General features: G+C 45.6%; 1 pseudogene; it reads right to left on the bottom strand.

Moving 5' to 3' along the window:
* Positions 1–1,065: 1,065 nt before the first annotated feature.
* Positions 1,066–22,486, bottom strand: part of LOC126986565 (putative nuclease HARBI1) — a 42,675-nt pseudogene continuing 21,254 nt past the window's right edge.

Genomic DNA, 22,486 nt, shown 5'->3' with positions numbered 1-22,486 from the left:
ACGGCCATCTTGAGGTCAACTGTACTGCCAAGAACAATGGAGAAGCCCCCAAATGTTATAAGGGTGCTGGTGATCATAAATCAAATGATTGCACCATGGCTGAAAAGAAATGCATAAATTGTTTGAGGTACAAGAACCCTGAAATCAACCACTCAGCGAATGACCAGTGTTATGTTGTTCTTCAGACTGAAATTGAGAGAATTCGTAACATAACTGGTCATGGTCACTAATTAGTGTTTAAGACGAAGATAAACTGTGTTAAATGTTCAGTGCGTTGGAAATAATCATTGCATATTAAATTGTGATACTATAAAGAAAATATCAGGTAAATGGAAAATGAAACAATGGCTATTTGTGATACTGTAGCGGCAGCCTAGGCCGCTACTGAGAAAACCAAACATTGCTGTTTGTGAGTGATCTGGCAGCAACCGTTATAGCTGGTATAACGCCGTATGGGTCCGTTAAGGCCGTCTGAATAGGTTTAGAGAAACAACTTTGAACCTGGTGGTAACTCCATTGAGGAAGAGATTTATTTCTGAGAATATTCATGTTTTTTATTATTGTGAATGAATATTTACAATGGTTAGTATACGGTAATATTTACAAGAATGACTCTTTGGTGATGCAGCTTGAACATAATATTGCTTATAATAATAAGAATGATTATATACATTTATTTATATGTAGTGACTCGTAACAAGAGAAGTTAATGTGTGATGAATATGTGTAATAGATGAAATGGAATAGTGTGTGTTGAGAGTGAGAGAAAAGAAAGAGAACGTGATGAGTTAAGGGTAGACTGAAGAAACGGAAGATGGAAAGAACGGGAAAAGCAAGAGAAAATGGAAAGATTTAGAGGGTCACTACATAACTCCCCCCCTAGTGACGAGGTAGGAGGAACGTTACGTGTTTTTTTCTGTGGCACTGGACATTGTCTTTGGGCACTGGACTAGGGGACACTGACACGGTGTTGATTGGTAGAGGATATGGACGCAGGAGGTACGCAGGCTTGACCCGGTCGATGGAGATGACGTCGGACTTGCCGTAGCGGTTAATGGTGATGTTTTAGCGCGTCCTCCTGGTGACGGCGAAGGGGCCATCGTACGGTTGCTGCAGAGGTTTCTTCGCGGCGTCCACTCGCACGAACACGTGTGTGCAGGTGTCGAGGTTCTGGCTCACGAACGTCTTGAAGGCTGATGTACGGGGCGGCACTGGTTGGAGTCTCTGCATGGCGTCCTTGAGGTTCCTGGCGTAGTCCTGGATGTCACAGGGAGGGCCAGGGGTGGGCGAGAGAACCTCTTCTGGTAGAAGGGTTAGAGGTAAGGAAGAGGTCTAGTATGTTGGGCCGGTCTCCAAGACGGTCGGGAATACGTGTAGGGTGCTGGACTAACTGCTCTAGATCATTGAGGATGGCAAAGTTGTAGGCTTGTTCGCCAGGCAGGTCAGTGAAAGAGGATGAAAGTCAAAGCTGGTGGTAAACATTGAAATCTCCCAAGATGGACATTTCAGCGAAGGGAGAGTGGGTCAAGATGTGCTCCACTTTAAAGTTCAAGTAGTCAAAGAATTTTACATAGTTAGTAGAGTTAGGTGAGAGATAAACAGCACAGATGTATTTAGTGATAGAATGACAATGAAGTCTTGGCCAGATGGTGGAAAACTTTGAAAAGTCAAGGTGGGCATGAGAGCAAGTGATGCCGTTGCGTACGTAGACGCAACATCCAGCTTTAGATTGAAATTTAGGATAGAGATAGTAGGAGGGAACAGAGCATAGATTTCTGTCAGCAGCCTCAGAAACCTGTGTTTCGGTGAGGAAGAGAAGGTGAGGTTTAGAGGAGGAGAGATGGTGTTCCACAGAATGAAAATTAGAGCGAAGACCGCGAATGTTGCAAAGTTAATAAGGAGAAAGTTGGAAGAGATATCAAGACACCTCTTGGGTTGAAGGCCGAGAGTGGACTCCGCTCTGGGGGCATTTGTGGTCCCCCTCTCCCAGACTAGGACTCAGGCAGAGTTATAAGCCATTTTGAATTTAAAAAAAAAATTGGGGAAGGGAGTGTGTGTTGCGTGTATGTAGTGTGGTGTGAAAAGTAAGAGGATTTGTCTTTAGAGAGCATGCTGAACTACTCGCTGGTGTAGATGTGACAATAGGGAAACGGAAAGTGAGGACGCAGGAAGGGTCTTTGGAGGGCTTGCAGCACTCTCCTCGCTTCTCGTATGTACCTCATCGGGAGTGGCTTGCGGCCGTTTCGGTAGGTGTCTCCCTACCTACTCCCGTCAGTAGCGTTAAAGCCAGAGAAGAATACATAATAAAGAATCTTCTCTCACGCAGAAAAATGCCAAACTTTGAGACAAAACAGCAGTTTGATATGTAATATCTTCTACTCAAGTCAGCGTTCCACGAAGACACGAAGTGCTGTGATTCAGGTACCTGTTGACTTTCCTGGCGTGTACCCAGATTGCTCAGGTCTCTGTATATTTGGCAGATTCAATGAAATTCTCATCAGCATTAAATGTTGGAGCACTTTGTTCGGCACAATGAGCATTGTGCTACCGCAGTAATTGTTGAAGTACCTTTGATCCCCTTCCCTTTTCCGCAAAGGGACAACCAGTTTATATTTTTTTCCAGTCAGTTGGAATGGTACCGGACTGCCAAACTTCAGAAAGCACCGCATACCACCAATGGATCATGCATGGCTTCACCCCCGTCTTTCAGCATCTCCGCGCTGATATTACAGATCCCTGCTGCCTGTCTACCGTTCAACTTCCTCACAACTTCTCTCACGTCTGAAAGATAGGGTGGAGTTTCGTGTTGTGGTGGATCAACAGCCGCCGTCTGTAAATCTTCCGGAGGGAACTGTCCGCTTTGGGGCTCTGCCAGTTGCCCAAAGTACTTGTACCAATGAGCCCAATACCTATCCGCATCTGATACTATCTGCCGCTGGAATAGTAGGGACTCGTCTGAGATTTGACTTTGAAGCGGAACTTCTTTAGAGCTTTAGGGCTGCTTTCACAGTCGTTTTGTTTGTTTCGATCGTTACCAATGGCGGTGATCGCCGCTATAGAATTTCCACTTAAAACTGGCCGATGGGGTAGTGGCGGCTGCGGGGTTAGCCTAGACCCGCACCTTATCACACATTCTCAACACCTCTCCCTTCCTCTGCAGCCACCATTACCCCATAGGCCAGTTTCACGTGGAAAATTATAGCGTCGATCGCCGTCATTGGTAATGATCAAAACAAAGTGACTGTGAAAGCGGCCCATAAAGACAGGCCTAAGGTCGTTTGCATTGAGACAACTCTCGACATCCTCAGCGAGCCATCCGATATTGCTCTACTTATCCTCCTTCAGAAGAGTTTTACCCCCATTCTTACAGTCGTCTCCGAATGTTCGGAACTCTCATCCCATACCAAGTTAGGAGTCGGGAGCGCACACACAGCGTTTCTCTTCGACAGTCATGGGTACCCCTTTACTAACGTCGGGACTCGTGTAGTTGATAATTCGGGAGGGTTGGTAATATCGATGAACTGCGGTTGGTATCACTGACGCACGTGTAGCATCAAAACAAACGTTTTCATTCTACCCTTGTTGCCTGCAGAAGGAGGACGTGAAACCAGGAAAAGTGTTTGTTTCTCAAATCAAAACTGATACACAGAATGGCAGCCCGCCAAGATAAAGGACAGCCTTTGACCTATGATCAGAAGCTGCATTTGGTGCAGTTAATAAAGCTGAATCCGAATATGATGGATAAAAGCAGTGACCACCTCAAGCTGGGTCAAAAAGCCGTTGCATGGGAGAAGGTGACGAGGAAATATAATGCTGTTTTCCCTGTAAGCCAACCCAAGTCGACTGTACAGCTGAAGAGATGTTGGGAATATATATACGAAACAGGTAAGATATGTATTGTATGTTCTAGGTTAAATTGAATCCATTGTTGATGGAAATTTAGATTTCTCAGCATTAATATTGGCCAAGCCCATATGAGTTGCTAATCCTTTAATATGAATGATAGGTAACTGCTCATTAGTTAAGTCAGTTAACCATTTCCACATTATGAAAGCTCAATTGAAATAACACCAAATATTTTATAAACAAATACAAATGGGGCTGGCTAGCACAGTGGTTTGGTTTGCAGTGGTATCATTACACTTTAAACTATACATTTTTTTTTTCAGAGATTATCTATGCTATTTTATGTGAGGACACTGTAAGGTGCATAAGTTAAATATTATTCCAAATTTGTGTGAACAAGTTGGTGCAGTGTAAACAATTATGGAGAGATATGTTTAAGTTGACTTTGTCGTTGGAAGAGCTTGAAGCCAGTATGGTTGTTGTCAAGATAGGCACTGCCATGGTAAATTATTGAAGATTGGTCTGTTTCCCCATTATTTTTATTGTGTGTTATCCCTGTTGATTTAAATTTAATATTCATGATATACCACTGTATTGATGATGTCCCACACCTAACATACCAGTCCTAAATATGTTAGACAGAGGATACAAAACAGAGGATTTGCCATTATAATTGCAATTAATCTTGTTAGATCCTCATTATTATGGACTGAAAGAAATTAGTAAAAAATAAATGTGGACCTTCCTACACTTAGGTCACCATTTACAGTACAGTATGTCCATACTTTTTAAAGATACGGAAAGTACTTACAAAAACACAGTAGGCTATTAGTGTAGTATTAGTTTTTAATGAGAAATAGTTAATAAGGCGATGCTTTAGCTTGATAGTGTTGCAAAGTGTAGACTTAATAGGTATTCAGTAAGACATTATTAAGCTTATCAAGTTCTTATTGTTCACAGTGTTAAGAAGGCTAATAGCACGTACATCAGGCAGTGCTATAAAACTGGTGGTGGGCCTCCTCCTACTCCACCAAAGCCAGATGAGCTGACTCTTGTGGCCGAGTCAGTTATGAATAGTGATCTTCAACCAGCCCAAGAACAGCTACACACAAAGGATATAAATTGCGGCATTAATCTCTTAGCTGACAGCACTATCAATGGAGATGATGCTCTTGTCATTGGCATAACTGAAGGAGGTAAGAATATTTACATATTGGTAGTCTGGCCTACTCCAGATTAGGCTAGGTTAGGTAAAGTTTGACTAATTCTATTAGGAAAGTAGACAATTCTTCATAAGAGCTCCGTTTGGAAAAGTACACCGGTCGCACGCTACATTGTTTACATTCGGTATGCACCTGCAGGTTAGGTTAAATTTAGGTACCCACATGCAGGTTAGGTTAAATTAGGTCCTGGTAGTCTGCCACAGTCCAGGTTAGGTTAGGGTGGGTCAGGTAGGTTCGTAGGTTTCCACAATGTTTCTCTCTGCAGCTCTGATCCTATAATCTTTGCTTACACTGTCCAGTCAGATAGCTCGTATCTGCTCATCTAGTGTGACCTATTTTATGCCCATGAACTCAAACTCCTCAATTTTTTCTCTCCCCACTGTTATTTGCATCACACATGAATGTTTATTTAGAATTTTGTACATTTCAGGTGTAGAAGTAATCGGCTGTTCCCCAGCAGGTAACACGACCTTGGAGCAGGAGGCTTCATTGCTGGAAGACCTTCCAGCTATAAATGCAGAGGAACACCATGGGAAGAGCAGCACCACCTTCCCCTCCTCCTCCACTTCATCAAGAACTGTTTCTCCAGTGAATGTGAATAATTCAGTGTAGAAAAAAATTGAGAGAAAAAGAAAACTTTCCCTTGAAAAATCAGAAGCCCTAAAAAGATTGAAATGTGACCAGACTGTACAGCGAGAAAGAACTGCAAGTGTTCTGGAAAATGAGGCAAAAAGAGTTTCAGCTAAGAGCATAGAATTTTTGGATGGAATCTTGGACTGTTTTCGAAGAATTACCGATGCAGTTGTGAAGACCTTGGGTGCCATAGAAAACCACTATTTGAACAAATAAGTGCCATTGCATAAGATCAGGATATAAACACTCAAAGACATTGTATGCTAACTTTTATTATTACGATAAAGAACTTGAACATTACCTTGCATCATACATTTCCTGCTATAACTATTTTTTTTACAGCAGAGGAGTCAGTTCAAGGGCATAAAAAAAGGTAACAAATGTTGAAGAAAAAAAAGCCCGCTAATCACTGCTCCTATAAAGAGTTAGAGGAGTGGCCGAAAGATAGGTCAATTTCGGGAGGAGAGGTGTCCTGATACCCTCCTCTTGAAAGAGTTCAAGTCGTAGGCAGGAGGAAATAGAGATGAAGGAAGATTGTTCCAGAGTTTACCAGCGTGAGGGATGAAAGAGTGAAGATGCTGGGTAACTCTTGCGTAAGGGATTTGGACAATAAAGGGATGAGCTTGAATAGAAAGTCGTGTGTTGCAAGGCCGCGGAAGGGGGGAAGGCATGCAGTTAGCAAGCTCAGAAGAGCAGTCACCATGAAAATATCGATAGAAGATAGAAAGAGAGGCAACATGGCGGCGAAATTTAAGAGGTAGAAGACTATCAGTAAGAGGAGGAGAGCTGATGAGACGAAGAGCCTTAGACTCCACTCTGTCCAAGAGAGCTGTGAGCCCCCACACGTGAGATGCATACTACATACGAGGGCGGACAAGGCCCCTGTAAATGGATAGCAACTGTGCGGGGGAGAAGAACTGGTGGAGACGGTACAGAACGCCCAGCCTCGAGGAAGCTGATTTAGTAAGAGAAGAGATATGAAGTTTCCAGTTGAGATTTTGAGTTAAGGATAGACCGAGGATGTTTAGTGTTGAAGAAGGTGACAGCTGAGTGTTGTCAAAGTATAGGGGATAGTTGTTTGGAAGATTGTGTCGAGTGGATAGGTGGAGAAACTGTGTTTTTGAGGCGTTGAAGGACACCAAGTTCTTCTTGCCCCAGTCGGAAATAATAGTAAAGTCTGAGGCTAAGCGTTCTGCCGCCTCCATCTTGGAATCATTTAGTTCCTGTTGGGTGGGTCTTCTATTAAAAGAAGTTGAGTAATGCAGAGTAGAGTCATCGGCGTAAGAATGGATAGGACAGTTCGTTTTGGAAAGATCATCAATGAACAACAGAAAGAGAGTGGGAGATAGGATAGAACCCTGTGGAACACCACTGTTAATAGGTTTAGGGGAAGAACAGTGACCGTCTACCACAGCAGAAATAAAACGGTCAGAGAGGAAACTTGAGAGAAAGGTACAGAGAGAAGGATAGAAACCGTAGGATGGTAGTTTGGAAAGCAAAGATTTGTGCCAGACCCTATCAAAGGCTTTTGATATATCCAGCGCAATAGCAAAGGTTTCACCGAAACGGCTAAGAGAGGATGACCAAGAGTCAGTTAGGAAGGCAAGGAGATCACCAGTAGAACGCCCTTTGCGGAACCCATACTGGCGATCAGATAGAAGGTCAGGAGTGGAAAGGTGCTTTTGAATCTTTCGGTTAAGGATTGATTCAAAAGCTTTAGATAGACATGAAAGCAAAGCTATAGGACGGTAGTTTGAGGGATTGGAACGGTCACCCTTCTTAGGCACAGGCTGTATGAAGGCATACTTCCAACAGGAAGGAAAGGTAGATGTTGACAGGCAGAGGCGAAAGAGTTTGACCAGGCAGGTTGTCAGCACGGAAGCACAGTTTTTAAGGACAATAGGAGGCACTCCATCAGGTCCATAAGCCTCTTGAGAGCTGAGGCCAGAGAGGGCATAGAAAACATAATTAGGAAGAATCTTAATTATAGGCATAAAGAAGTCAGAGGGGGGATGAGTAGGAGGAATATGCCCAGAATCGTCCAGGATGGAGTTCTTACAGAAAGTTCGAGCGAAGAGTTCAGCCTTAGAGAGAGATGAGACGACAGTTCTGCCATCAGGGTTAAGGAAAGGAGGGAAAGAGGAAGAAGTGAAATTGGAGGAGATATTTTTGGCTAGATGCCAGAAGTCACGGGAAGAATTAGAGAAAGCAAAGTTTTGGCATTTTCTATTAATGAGGAAGTTTATGGTTAGTCGGAGAATAGATTTGACACGATTCCGGGCAGAAATGTAAAGATTATGGTTAGTGGGAGTTCGAAGGCTTTGGTACCTTTCGTGAGCTGCCTCCCTATCTTTGACAGCATGAGAACAAGCGTGATTAAACCAAGGTTTTTTAGCATGAGGAGTAGAGAAAGTAGGTGGAATGTATGCCTCCATTCCAGAGACAATCACCTCTGTGATGCGCTGGGCACACACAGAGGGGTCTCGATCCTGGAAGCAGTAATCATTCCACGGGAAATCGGAAAAGTACATCCTCAGGTCGTCCCACCGAGCTGAAGCAAAATGCCAGAAGCATCGCCTCTTCGGTGGGTCTAGAGAGTGTACAGGAGCGATAGGACAGGATACAGAAATAAGGTTGTGATCGGAGGACCCAACGGAGAGAACAGTTTGACTGAGTAAGCAGAAGGGTTAGAGGTAAGAAAGAGGTCTAGTATGTTGGGCCGGTTTCCAAGACGGTCGGGAATACGTGTAGGGTGCTGAACCAACTGCTTTAGGTCATTGAGGAGAGCAAAGTTGTAGGGTTGTTCACCAGGCTGGTCAGTGAAAGAGGATGAAAGCCAAAGCTGGTGGTGAATATTGAAATCTCCCAAGATAGAGATTTCAGCGAAGGGAAAGTGGGTCAAGATGTGCTCCACTTTAGAGTTCAAGTAGCCAAGGATTTTACATAGTTGGTAGAGTTAGGTGAGAGATAAACAGCACAGATGTATTTAGTAGAAGAATGACAATGAAGTCTTAGCCGGACTCTGAAGAGTCAAGGTCGTGGGCACGAGAGCAAGTGATGTCGTTGCTCACGTAGACGCAACATCCAGCTTTGGATTGAAATTTAGGATAGATATAGTAGGAGGGAACAGAGTAGAGACTTATTATACTATACGGTACTTACTGCTATAAATATACATTACCTTTAATATTGTTTGTACCTTGAATATTGCCCTAAATTACCTTTTTTATTATCTCTTACTACACCACAACTTGTCACTGATCTTACATAACTTAATATTTAGCCACTTATCACATCACACCACTTAAAGAGTGTCTTTGCCCTGATCATATGGCACTATTCAGAACCAACGTTGTATCAGAGCTTGTCGTTTCTGAGGGCCACCTGCTGCATTGTGTGCCTCTCCCTCCCCTTCATAATCATCGTGTTGTGCATCAGGAAGTTCATACTCGTCATCAGTTATGATTCTCCTCTCTATAGCAATATTGTGCAATACAGCACAAGTTAATATTATGATCTTCGATGTTGCAAGCTTTGTTTTTAGTGGGATAGAGAGGCAAGCAAACCTCTTCCAAACACCAAATGCTATTTCTATCACATTTCTAGTTTTAATGCGCTCAGAATTATAATTTCTTTCTTTTTCATTTTTTGGGTTCAGTATTGGTGTCAACAGGAATGAGGAGCATCCATAGCCGCTGTCACCCAACAAATGCCCCGAAAACTGGCCTTCCTCGAACCATGCATAAATGCGTAAATTTTCAAAAATTCTGACATCATTTGTGGATCCAGGCCAGCTGCAAAGAATATTTGTGAACTTCATGTTGACATCACAAACCCCTTGAATGTTTAAGGATATGTATCCCTTCCTACATCGATAAATTTCTGCATTATCTCCTCCAGGACTTATTATTTTAATATGAGACCCATCAATGCAGCCTACTCCTGGCATTCCAGCAATGGAAAAGAAAATGAGACACTACAGAAAGAGCTTCATTAGGTTGAGGAAAATGTATGGAGCGGGGTGCCTGCCGTGCAATCGCTGTTGCAATAACTGTGACGTACTTGCTGACAGATACTGTAGACATATCACTACAGTCACCCATCGTTATCTGGAAGTCTCCAGTGGCGAAGTACCGTAGTGCAACTAGAAGCTGGAGGTGATGAGGGACACTGCAGCCTGTCGGAGAATTACAGATTTGATAACTGATATTACTAATACCATTATATACTGTACTATACTAATACATTTATAAAGTTTTTGTATCTAAAACATGGACGTAGAATAAGCAACAGTAGTTCAGAGGAGTTAATTAAAGTGTAGTAGGAGTAGGTAGGAAGACACCTACCGAACGGGCGTGAGCTACTCCCGGTGAGGATATATGGAAAGCGAGGAGGGTGCTGAAGCCCTTCAAAGACCCTTCCCATGTCCTCACTAACCGTTTCCCCTTTGTCTCATCAACACCAGAGAGCAGTTCAGCATGCTCTCTAAATACAGTTCCTCTCTCTTTCTACACAACACACACACCTTTTCCCAAAATTCAAAATTCGAAATGGCTAACGAAAACACCGCCTCGGAGTCCCCGCCTGGGGGGGGGGGACCATAAATTCCCACAGTGAGGACTCCCCTTCTGGTTGCCGACATGAGAAGTGTCCTGATAACTCCTCGAACCTCCTCCTTATCAATTTCTGCAACATTCGTGGTCTTCGTTCTAATTTTCATTCTGTGGAACACCATCTCTCCTCCTCTAAACCCCACCTTTTCTTCCTCACCGAAACACAGGTTTCTGAGGCTACTGCCAGCAACCTCTACTCTGTTCCCTCCTACTGTCTCTATCCTAAATTTCAATCCAAAGCTGGATGTTGCGCCTACGTGCGCAACGACATCACTTGCTCTCGTGCCCACGACCTTGACTCTTCTGAATTTTCCACCATCTGGCTAAGACTTCATTGTCATTCTATTACTAAATACATCTGTGCTGTTTATCTCTCACCTAACTCTACTATGTAAAATTCTTTGACTATTTGAACTCTAAAGTGGAGCACATCTTGACTCACTCTCCCTTTGCTGAAATCTCCATCTTGGGAGATTTCAATATTCACCACCAGCTTTGGCTTTCATCCTCCTTCACTGACTAGCCTGGTGAACAAGCCTACAACTTTGCTCTCTTCAACGACCTAGAGCAGTTGGTTCAGCACCCTACTCGTATTCCCGACCGTCTTGGAGACAGGCCCAACATTCTAGACCTCTTCCTTACCTCTAATCCTTCTGCTTACTCTGTCAAACTGTTCTCTCCGTTGGGCTCCTCCGATCATAACCTTATTTCTGTATCCTGTCCTATCGCTCCTGTACATCCTCTGGACCCGCCGAAGAGGCGATGCTTCTGGCATTTTGCTTCAGCTCGGTGGGACGACCTGAGGATGTACTTTTCCGATTTCCTGTGGAATGATTACTGCTTCCAGGAGAGAGACCCCTCTGTGTGTGCTCAGCGCATCACAGAGGTGATTGTCTCCGGAATGGAGGCATACATTCCACGTACTTTCTCTACTCCTCATGCTAAAAAGCCTTGGTTTAATCACGCTTGTTCTCGTGCTATTAAAGATAGAGAGGCAGCTCACAAAAGGTTCCAGAGCCTTCGAACTCCCACTAACTTTGACCTTTACATTTCAGCCCGGAATCGTGCTAAATTTATTCTCCGACTTACCAAAACTTCTTTTATTAATAGAAAATGTAAACACCTTGCTTCTTCTAATTCTTCCCGTGACTTCTGGCATCTAGCCAAAAATATCTCATCCAATTTCACTTCTTCCTCTTTCCCTCCTCTCCTTAACCCTGACGGTAGCACTGCCGTCTCATCTGTCTCTAAGGCTGAACTCTTCGCTCAAACTTTCTGTAAGAACTCCACCCTGGACGATTCTGGGCATATTCCTCCTACTCATCCCCCCTCTGACTCCTTTATGCCTGTTATTAAGATTCTTCCTAATGATGTTTTCTATGCCCTCTCTGGCCTCAACTCTCAGAAGGCTTATGGACCTGATGGAGTGCCTCGTATTGTACTTAAAAACTATGCTTTTGTGCTGACACCCTGCCTGGTCAAACTCTTTCGTCTCTAACTATCAACATCTATCTTTCCTTCCTGCTGGAAGTATGCCTTTGTACAGCCTGTGCCTATGAAGGGTGACCGTTCCAATCCCTCAAACTACCGCCCTATAGCTTTACTTTCCTGTCTATCTAAAGCTTTTGAATCAATCCTTAACCGGAAGATTCAAAAGCACCTTTCCACTTCTAACCTTCTATCTGATCGCCAGTATGGATTCCGCAAGGGACATTCTACTGGCGATATTCTTGCTCTCTTAACTGACTCTTGGGCATCCTCTCTTAGCCGGTTCGGTGAAACTTTCTCTGTTGCGCTAGACATATCGAAAGCCTTCGATAGAGTCTGGCACCAGTCTTTGCTTTCTAAACTGCCCTCTTTCGGATTCTATCCCTCTCTCTGTTCCTTTATCTCCAGTTTCCTTTCCGGCCGTTCTATCTCTGCGGTGGTAGACGGTCACTGCTCTTCCCCTAAACCTATCAACAGTGGCGTTCCACAGGGCTCTGTCCTATCACCCACTCTCTTCCTGTTATTCATCAATGATCTTCTTTCCATAACAAACTGTCCTGTCCACTCATACGCCGACGACTCCACTCTGCACTATTCAACTTCTTTCAGTAGAAGACCATCACAACAGGAAGTACACGACTCCAGACCTTGCTATCATTTCCGATTGGGGCAGAAGAAACCTTGTGTCCTTCAATGCCTCAAAAACTCAATTTCTCCACCTTTCAACTCGACACAATCTTCCAAACACCTATCCCCTATTCTTCGACAACACTCAGCTGTCACCTTCTTCAACACTAAGCATCCTCGGTCTATCCTTAACTCAAAATCTCAACTGGAAACTTCTTATCTCCTCTCTTGCTAAATCAGCTTCCTCGAGGTTGGGCGTTCTGTATCGTCTCCACCAGTTCTTCTCCCCCGCACAGTTGCTATCCATATACAGGGGCCTTGTCCGCCCTCGTATGGAGTATGCATCTCACGTGTGGAGGGGCTCCACTCACTCTCTTCTCTTCTGGACATAGTGGAGTCTAAGGCTCTTCGTCTCATCAGCTCTCCTCCTCCTACTGATAGCCTTCTACCTCTTAAATTCCGCCGCGATGTTGCCTCTCTTTCTATCTTCTATCGATATTTCCACGCTGACTGCTCTTTTGAACTTGCTAACTGCATGCCTCCCCCTCTCCCGCGGCCCCGCTGCACACGATTTTCTACTCATCCTCATCCCTACACTGTCCAATCCCCTTATGCAAGAGTTAACCAGCATCTTCACTCTTTCATCCCTCACGCTGGTAAACTCTGGAACAATCTTCCTTCATCTGTATTTCCTCCTGCCTACGACTTGAACTCTTTCAAGAGGAGGGTATCAGGACACCTCTTCTCCCGAAATTGATCTTTCTTTCGGCCACCTCTTTTGATTCTTTTTTGGAAGCAGCGACTAGCGGGCTTTTTTTAATTATTGTTTTCTTTTTTGTGCCCTTGAGCTGCCTCCTTTGTTGTAAAAAAAAAAAGATGGAGTGTCTGTACTGGATGGTGTGAAAAATAAAATGTTTGAGTTCAATATAACAAAATCTATTTTTAGTAGATGGTGGTGGGTTTGTGTAGACATACCTCTGTTATTTTTAATTTTTTGAAGATGGGGGGATATTTCCTGCAAGAGATCCCTCACAGTTTCTTTTGTTAGCCGGTACCTCATCATAAAGTCTTCCTCACTGAAGTATGCCATTGGGTTGGAACGTTCAACCGGAATTATCCGTGGAACCCTCAGCATGGCAATTTCATTAACTGCATTTTTTTTTTTTTTACAGCAAAGGAGACAGTTCAAGGGCACAAAAAAAATAAACATTAATAAAAAAAGCCCGCTACTCATGTTGTTCCATATCTTCATACAGCTGCATGAGATTTGCAATGGCCTCCTGAAATAATAGCAATAGAGTTAGGTTGGGTTAGGAGTTTGTTATAAGCAAGGCCGATGCTCTGCTCCAGTCCAGGTTAGGTTAGGTTAGGTCAGGTTGGTTTGTCTAGCAACCAAAGTTTTCTCTGAAATCATTTAAATCCGAGCCAAGTCTTGTCAAAACCAAAGCATTTCTGCAAGAAATGAGTACTGAAAATCTATTAATCATATGAAAAAGAAAAACAGTAGAAAAAAATATATTTTGTCTGGAAATCTCACATATGTGTAGCCTACCACGGAAAATTTACCCTTACTTTTAGCTGTTTCATGTGTCAGTCAAAAAATGTATAAGCATTATCAGCTAACTGTAAGTGAGATAAGAAGTTCTATGGTATGTGGCTTAGCTCTTGCCACAATAACAACAACATTTATGGACATAACATGTGAATTTGTGGGAAAGCCTCCTAACAATAACGAAAATACTGCCAAGTTCTAATTACATAACTATCATTATCACAAGTAATAGGTAACTTAATAATACTGTACTTCAGACCATAGAATCTCAATGCTACAGACTCATGTTTTTTTTTCTGGTAGATTGGACCTTGCTTAGATAGTGAACGTGACTTTTATGATATTCATTGTTTATTTGATATTGAATTTTGACTTCTGCAAGCCTATGTGATGATATATAATTGCACTTACCATTATTATTTGCAGATATGTGGTCAGAAACCGGGGTGGTGAATTACTTATATTTTTCTCGTCGGAGTTGATGGAATCTTGAATTCAAAGCTGCATCATACATTCTTCTAAAAGAAAATAAACAAGTCATCTTTCTTTTCACTGGACAAATTTTTTTTTTTATAATAATCGAGCTTATGTTTAGTGTGACACAAGGAACATGTATACAAGCTACAACATTCTACAGATAATTTTATTGATTCGGGATGGCACCCTCTACCAAGTTGGGGAGCCTGGTAGGTCCCCATTCGTGTTCCAATAATTCGGACCCAATGCGAGGCGCTCGGGCCGCACTCCCGAAGGTTGATGAGGTGGGAAAAGCGACTGTAAGGCCGGTGTCACACTGGGCGGTTTTGCCGCGCGGCAAAACCGCTGGGTGGGGAAGGGCGGCGGCGCCGCCTAACCAGTACCATGTCACACTTTGGCGGTTTCGCCGCGCGGCAGCGCTAACCTCAAGGTTGTTTGTGTCCTTGAGGCAGAAGGATTACTTAAAGAGCCCACATGTCTGAGAAACTTGGTTCACCCATTCCATGCTGAGAGGGAAACTAGTGAAAAGTTTGAGAAGTTTTATGAGAATAGGGGGTGTTAGTGAGCTCTGATCTCAGTCCAAGGGCACCGTGCATTCAAGCTAGAAATCGAGCAAACAGGGTACTGGGTTTTATTTCAAGGAGCGTAAGCAAACGCCGAAGTCTTCCTCAAACTATATTTAGCATTAGTTAGACCTCATCTTGATTATGCGGTTCAGTTCTGGTCACCTTACTTTAGAATGGATATAAAAATGTTAGAATCGGTGCAGAGAAGGATGACTAAAATGATTCAAGCTTTATGAAACTTGCCATACGAGGAAAGACTCACACAGTTAAACTTGCATTCTCTAGAAAGGCGAAGGGTGCGTGGAGACATGATCGAGGTTTATAAATGGATGAAGGGCTGTAATAAGGGGGATATTAAAAAGGTTCTGTTGGTAAGAGAACCGGGTAGGACACGTAGTAATGGGTTTAAACTGGATAAATTCAGATGCAACAAGGAACTAGGCTAAAAATGGTTTACTAACAGAGTGGTAGATGAGTGGAACAGGCTGAGGAGTCATGTGGTGAGTGCCAGTACAATTGTCGCATTAATAAATGTATTAAATAAATTCATAGGCAGTGATATTAGGTGGGGTTAGATTCACGGGAACTTAGATTCAAATGAGCTGCCTTGTACAGGCCTACCGGCCTCTTGCAGACTCCTACTTTCTTATGTTCTTAATTACCGAATGACCAAGGCTTCATTTGATAAATTGCTGCAAGTTCTAAGGCCTCACATCTCCAAACAAAACACACAGTTCAGGAGGGCAATATCTGCCGAGGAAAGATTAACAATTACACTAATTGAATAAACAAATCAACGTCAAACATGGTGGTCGACCGCGCGGCGGAACCGCCCAGTGTGACCACGTGCATTGAACTGTGTGTGTTGTGTCCTCAATCGCGGCGGGAAGCGGCAGGGCGGCAGGGCGGTTCTGCCGCAGCATGCAGCGGTGGTGGCAAAACCGCCCAGTGTGACACCTCTAATTGGTTTGTGTGTGTTATCGCAAAAGCGGCGAAACCGCTCGGCGAAACCGCGCGGCAAAACCGCCCAGTGTGACACCGGCCTAAGAAAGAACAAGCTACCCGAACGTGTTAGGGACCGTCTTCCGAACATTCGGAGACGACTGTAAGAATGACCCTTAGTCCTTCGTGACAGAGCTCTGTATCGCTCCGAAGAACTAGTCAGCCTGGCATGGCTAAACAACTGACATCAGAGGGTGGTGATTAATGGAGCTGCCTCAGAGTGAGCACCTGTCACTAATGGTGCCTCACAGAGCTCAGTTCTTATCGTATCAATCAGTCAATCAGTGGGGGTATACGTCGGGGGATGCGTCGCCTCGCCCACCCTACGACGCCAAGCCCGGAGGTCCCTCGGCAAGTCTCCATGCAGACCTCCTTCTCACCTTGAGTACCTCCTGGCAGGATCTATCGACTTGCTCTAGCCACGAACTCCGTGGGCGTCCCCTTGGCCTACTCCACTCAGGATTGTCTCTTACAGAGACATCCTCGAGAGCCATCACCAAGACCTCCAGCGAGTCCGTCAGGATTACTGCATCATCTGCAAAAACAAGGTCAGTGACCCTGGTATTGCCAATGGATGCTCCGCAATGACTCTGGTCCACAATTCTGCCCAGTACCCAGTCCATACAAGTGTTGAAAAGCGATGGGGCAATGACACAGCCCTGCCTCACTCCCGCATTCACGGGAAAGAAGCTTGACAAGCCCCCTCCACCCCCCCACCCCCCACCCACCCACCCAAACACACACACACTTCACAGCACTCTCTGTCCCAGAATACAGGCCAGTCAGCAGACCAATAGTCCTCGCAGGAATCCACGGAGTCGCAGAAGATCCCAGAGTGCCTCACGATGCACTGAATCAAACGCCTTCTTGAGATTGACATAGGCTGCAAGCATCCCCTGTCGAAACTCACGTCGGCACTCCACCAGTACGCGAAGCGCTAGGATACGGTCAGTTGTTGACTTGCCAGGCGTGAACCCAGACTGTTCAGGTCTGCCTGGCACACTGAGCAGTGTAATACCACGGTAGTTGTTGCAGTCCTGGCGGTCCCCTTTCCCTCTCCAGATAGGGACGACCAACCCCCTCTTCCAGTCAGGAATAATGGTACCGGACTGCAATACGGCGGTCAAGACCGCATGCAACCCGCGGATAATAGCCTCACCTCCAGCTTTGACCAGCTCCGCACTGATGTTACAGGTGCCAGGTGCCTTCCCACATTTCAATTTGGCCACAGCCTCTCTGACCTCGCCCAGAGAGGGTGGGCTTTCGTCAATGGGTGGGTCAGCATCCGCCACCTGCAACCCAGCAACTGGAAGCTGCCCACGTGAAAGGTCCGCTATGTACAGCTGCTCAAATTACTCAATCCAACGAGCCCTCTGCCCATCCATGTCCGACACGAGGCAGCCGTCAGCTGTTCGGATAGCGCTCACCTGAGAGGGAGACTTAGAGCGGAGCTTTTTCAGGGCTCGGTAAGCAGGTAGGAGGTCATTCGCATTTGAATGGCCCTCGACTTCCTCAACGAGACCCCTGACATACCTCTCCTTGTCTCTCCTCAGGAAAACTCTAGTCCTACGTGACAGAGCCCTGTATTGGTCCCGGTTCCCAGCAAGTCTAGCAGCGCGACTCTCCTCAATATTTTCTAGTGTCTCCACCGAGGCAAAGCCACTCCTAGATCTCGGGCGCTCTCCAATGCACTCCTTGGCAGCTTGCAGAGTCTCACGTTTGAAGGTATCCCACAACTCTACAGGGTCCTCCAGGGTGCCAAGCACTTCGAACCGATTTGAGACTGCCACTGCATACTCCTGAGCACATGCCAGGTCCTTCAGCCTCTCGAGATGGAACACAGTAGTGTTGCAACTCAAATTCTTCTTGACCTGACATGAAGCTTGAATGTTGCAACAATAAGCCTACGGTCAATTGCAAAGAACTCAGCACTCCGGTAAACCCTGCAATTCTGAAGGATCCTCCAACGAGTACTTACGAAAATGTGGTCGATCTCCTTAGCTACCCCTCCGGCATCGCTAAACCAAGTCCAGCGGTGCAGTTCTGGTCTCTGGTACCAGGAACCTGCAATTCTCAACCTTCTGGATTTTGCAAAATTCAGGAGGAGAGAGCTGTTGATGTTCCTGATACCAGATCCATAGGGACCAACACATAGCTCGTAGCAACCCTGTCAGTGCCAGTAGTAGCATTGAAGTCGCCCAGGACAATGAGTGTGTCCCGGGGAGGGCACTGGTCTAATACGGAGTCGAATTAGGCGTAGAACGTCTCCTTCTCTTCAGTTTCACGCATCTCGGTAGGAGCGTACACTGCAACAAGAGACATGGAGCCCAGTGTGTGCTTCAACCTCACTCGCATTATACGCTCATCAACCGGAGCAACCTCAACCACAAATGGCAGCAGTCGACTGGAGATACCCATAGCTACCCCCTTGACATGGAAGCCATTGCTCATGCCGGACCAGTGGAAGGTGTAACCCCCCTCACTGATCTTCCCACTGCCAGGCCTCCTTGTCTCAGAGAGTGCCACTATGTCCACCCTCAGCCTTCTGAGCTCATTTGATAGGTAGGGCAGTCGATCATCGTCCGAGAGGCTCCGGACGTTCCAGGAGCCCACACGCAGAGCCCTCCGAAGGTTAACCCCGGGCCTGGTTCTGCCGGCGGGCGCAACCTCTACACCACCCCGGCCACCCTCAAAACAAAAAGAGGGGCTAGGGGGCCCTTCCTCCTTCGAGGTGCAGGGGTCCCGTAGGCTTTGCCCTGCACCCGTCACTGACGGCAGGCTCCCCGGATGCGGATGCATCGTGGAAGCCTGCCGCGCGGTCGGGCCCCCCAGCAAGACCGGATCGGGGTCGAGGCTCGCGCCCCGACCCCGACCTCTACTTTTGATTTGTTTCTGGCTTGGGTACTTTTTTGTTTTTAAATTTGGATAAATGACGTCGATGCCAATGGTTTCAGAACTAAATTTGCTAACATGTTTGTTGGTAACTCCGTCTTCTTAGACGAATGTTAGCAATGGCTCTAAGAAGATTTATAAATTCATTTAGCTGTGTCTGATAAATGGGAAATGCCCCTTCACATAGATAAGTTCTTCAAATTGGAACTAAAACTAAGAAATTTGATTATGAAATTAGTGCTGAGGATCTTTTTCTCAAAATCACGGCATGCTTAAAATTCTCCCAGCAATGTATTGATGTGCCGATAAAAGTGAAAAGAACGTTGGGCTTTATTGATATAAACGTCTCATTTAAATATAAAAATCTAGTACTACCACTGTTCAATACTATAATTATTATACTTTAATTTTGTCAGACTTCACTTTGAATACGCAGTGCAGTTTTGGTTTCTTCACCATGCGAAGGTTATTACTAAATTATAAGGTATTCAGTACAGGGCAACCAAGATGATATCTTTCTCACGCAACAAACCTTACAAGGAAAGGCTGCTATATCTTAACATTTTCTCTCGTGAGAAATGCCGCATCAAAGGGAAACTGATCGAATCTCTAAAAATACTTCAAGGCTTTACGAAAGTGAATGAAACCAATTTTTTTTTATAATCGATGACACGTCGCGAAAGAGAAATAATGGCACAAAACTTTAGTGTGAACATATTACTTCAGGCTGCACTCCATTAATATTCACCAATATTTTTGTACGAGAATGGAATAAGCTCCTGCCTTAATTAAAGGCAGTTTAGTGCAACACAATAATCTTTTCCATATTTTTTTAACGTTCAGCCTTTAGCGCCTTTAGGCTTCCTTGATGTAGCACGTTGGCCACCCCAGCTCGTTAGTAGCATGGCCAAGTGTTTTATAATGGCGCCATTTTTGTCTGATTCGTTCTCTCCCCCAGAGCTCCATCTGATTCTCTTGAGAGCTTCGCTTCAGTCAGGATTGTTTAGTGTTCATCAGGACAGCATGTGTGTTACCTTCGGCCATTCGGCGATGGCTGAAAATCGTCATGTAGCTGCAGGGGAGACTTGAACTTGACCACTCATCCCTTCATTTAAAAAACACTCGATACTCATTTTCTTCTTGATATTTGCTAAAGCAAAAGTTTGTGTTTCGAGTCTGTTCGACGTAGTCTCACTTAGGGTTAGGAGAGAACCCCTGCCTAAATTCTGTGTGGTTTAAATATCTATGTAAATCTATATTAATCTTATATTCTTTCATTATTCTCTCTCTCTCTCTCTCTCTCTCTCTCTCTCTCTCTCTCTCTCTCTCTCTCTCTCTCTCTCTCTCTCTCTCTCTCTCTCCCCCGTCGAAGGGGAGTCACCTTGTCGTGGTGACGGGGCTTGAAGCGAGGTCGGCGGCACCACCTACCGTGGTGGCTTACCCACCTCGATAGGGCTCGATGTCCGTTGGCCTCGTGGACCAAGTGCTCATCCTCTTCACCGGTAGAGGAGGCCTACTGGTGATGTTGCCTTCTCCCGCCCTGCCCTTTTACCACCCAGGGCAGGGCTACTGTCTCCCCACGTGTTTGCCGTGCGTGGCGTCCCGTATACTCCCCGTGCCCTTTCATCTGGGGGTTGAGTCCACCGCGGGGCAGGGTGTAGTTCCCCTCGGTGGGCAACACGCTCCTTTGGTGGGAGGGTTGGGGTAAGACGGGTGGTTCAGTGTGGCCCCACTGAATCAATCGGCTGGTCATGCGATGGCTAGGGTCAAGTGGTCATTGCCGGGTGGGCGGTCGCAACGGTCCCGCGGCCGCCGTTAAACACCTGGCAGTGGATGCGTATACTTCCCCATTACCCCTGGGGCTGTTGGGTGCGGTTTGGCCCCAACATTCAGCCTCCCCTTGTTGGGCTCCGTGGTGGTGGGGGTGGGGAGTGAAACACCTCCCCTGTGTATGGGTAAGTTTCCCTTGCCTCGGCCTGCCTCTCTCCCTGACGTCCACCTGTCCCCGATTACCCCTACACGGTCCTCTCTCGTCGCCACCTTGGAGCCTTTCACCGTTCCTGGTGGTGCCGCTGGAAAGTCCCTACCTCCTAGAGGGGCTGACCAAAACAAGTCCGTGCGACACAAAAGTCCACGTGTGTCTGACAAGGCTGCCTCTCATTCTGAGGGTAACTCTGATGTGCGTCCCTCTTCCAAGCTGGACGCACTTCAGATGGTGAATATCGATCCATCGTTTTCCTGCCGTGCCTTGCACTCCTTACTCAAGCCATTTGGCACAGTCCTTCGTATCCGTCTCATTTATGATGGAGACTTCAAGTCAAACAGATGTTATGTGACCTTTGCCTCCAGCGCTGAAGCCCAGTCGGCGTGTGATGCTGTTGCGACTCTGCCTATCGCAGGTGCTGGATTTCAAGCGAAACTTCTCCGCTCTTCCAATATTTCTGACAGTGACGTGGACTATGTCCAGAACTTCTTCGAAGACGCTTTGTTAGAGCCAACTCCCAGGGACAGCCAGGTCCCTCCCCCTCGTTGGTTTGTTGCATACTATAGGAATGGGCGTGGCAACTTCATTCATGCTGCTACGTACCTCGCCAAAGAAATTGGCACGATCCCTGAGGGGAATCTGAAAAAGTATGGGAAGGGAGTGTTAGTCAGGGCTAAAGATATTACTCAAGCTAAAATGCTGCAACATCTACCATGCCCTGCTGACAACATGTTTGAAACGGTCAAAGCACACCATACCTTCAATTATAGTAAAGGCAGTATATATAATCATGACCTCTATGAGTTCTCTGAGGAGGAAATACTTGGGATGTGCCCTAGTTCTGTTCATAAGGTGTCCAAGATGAAGGGTTCAGCTAACATGATACTTCTCACCTTTTTTGGTTCTACCCTCCCTGACCGTGTCAGTATTGGCCCTCTCCATCTTCGGGTAAAGCCTTTTGTTGACCGCCCTCTACAGTGTTTTTCATGTTACGGGTATGGTCATGGTAAGAAATACTGCACTGAGCCTTCTCGATATGGTAATTGTTCTGCATTAGGCTCACACTCCACGGCGGAATGTGAGTCAGCTGCTTATTGCTTCTATTGCCAGGATGCTCACCAGTTGTCTTCCAGACAGTGCCCACGATATCGCCTGGAACAGGATATTTTGCAACTTGCAAATAGTCAGTTTATCAGCCTTGGTAGTGCGCGCCGTGAACTCCTCTACCGCCAGAAGGCCGGTACTGGAGCAAAGACGTACACCTCATCGCTGGGCACTCGCTCTTCTGCCCAGCCCGCTGCTCAGGTGTCCTCTACGGTTTCCTCCCGGCCCTTTGAAGCTACTGTTATTACGTCCCATAATAGATTTTCCCTTTTGTCCTGTGATTCTGTCGAGTCACCTCCAGTTTCTGATGGAGCTTCTCCGGCCTCGTCCCAGGTGATGCATGTTGATGTACATGCACCTCACATTGCTTCGCCGAAGTCCGCCAGAGGTATGAAGAAGCGACATCGCGGTTCTACAGATTCAGTTGAATCTGTTCCGCCAACTAAGATTACTGTAGGTATACATGATTCTGGGGTCTC

The sequence above is a fragment of the Eriocheir sinensis genome, chromosome 62 (genome assembly GCF_024679095.1).
Source record: "Eriocheir sinensis breed Jianghai 21 chromosome 62, ASM2467909v1, whole genome shotgun sequence".
NCBI lineage: Eukaryota > Metazoa > Arthropoda > Malacostraca > Decapoda > Varunidae > Eriocheir > Eriocheir sinensis.
Note: the sequence above shows the minus strand (reverse complement) of the source record. Positions and strands in the feature narration are given on the sequence as shown.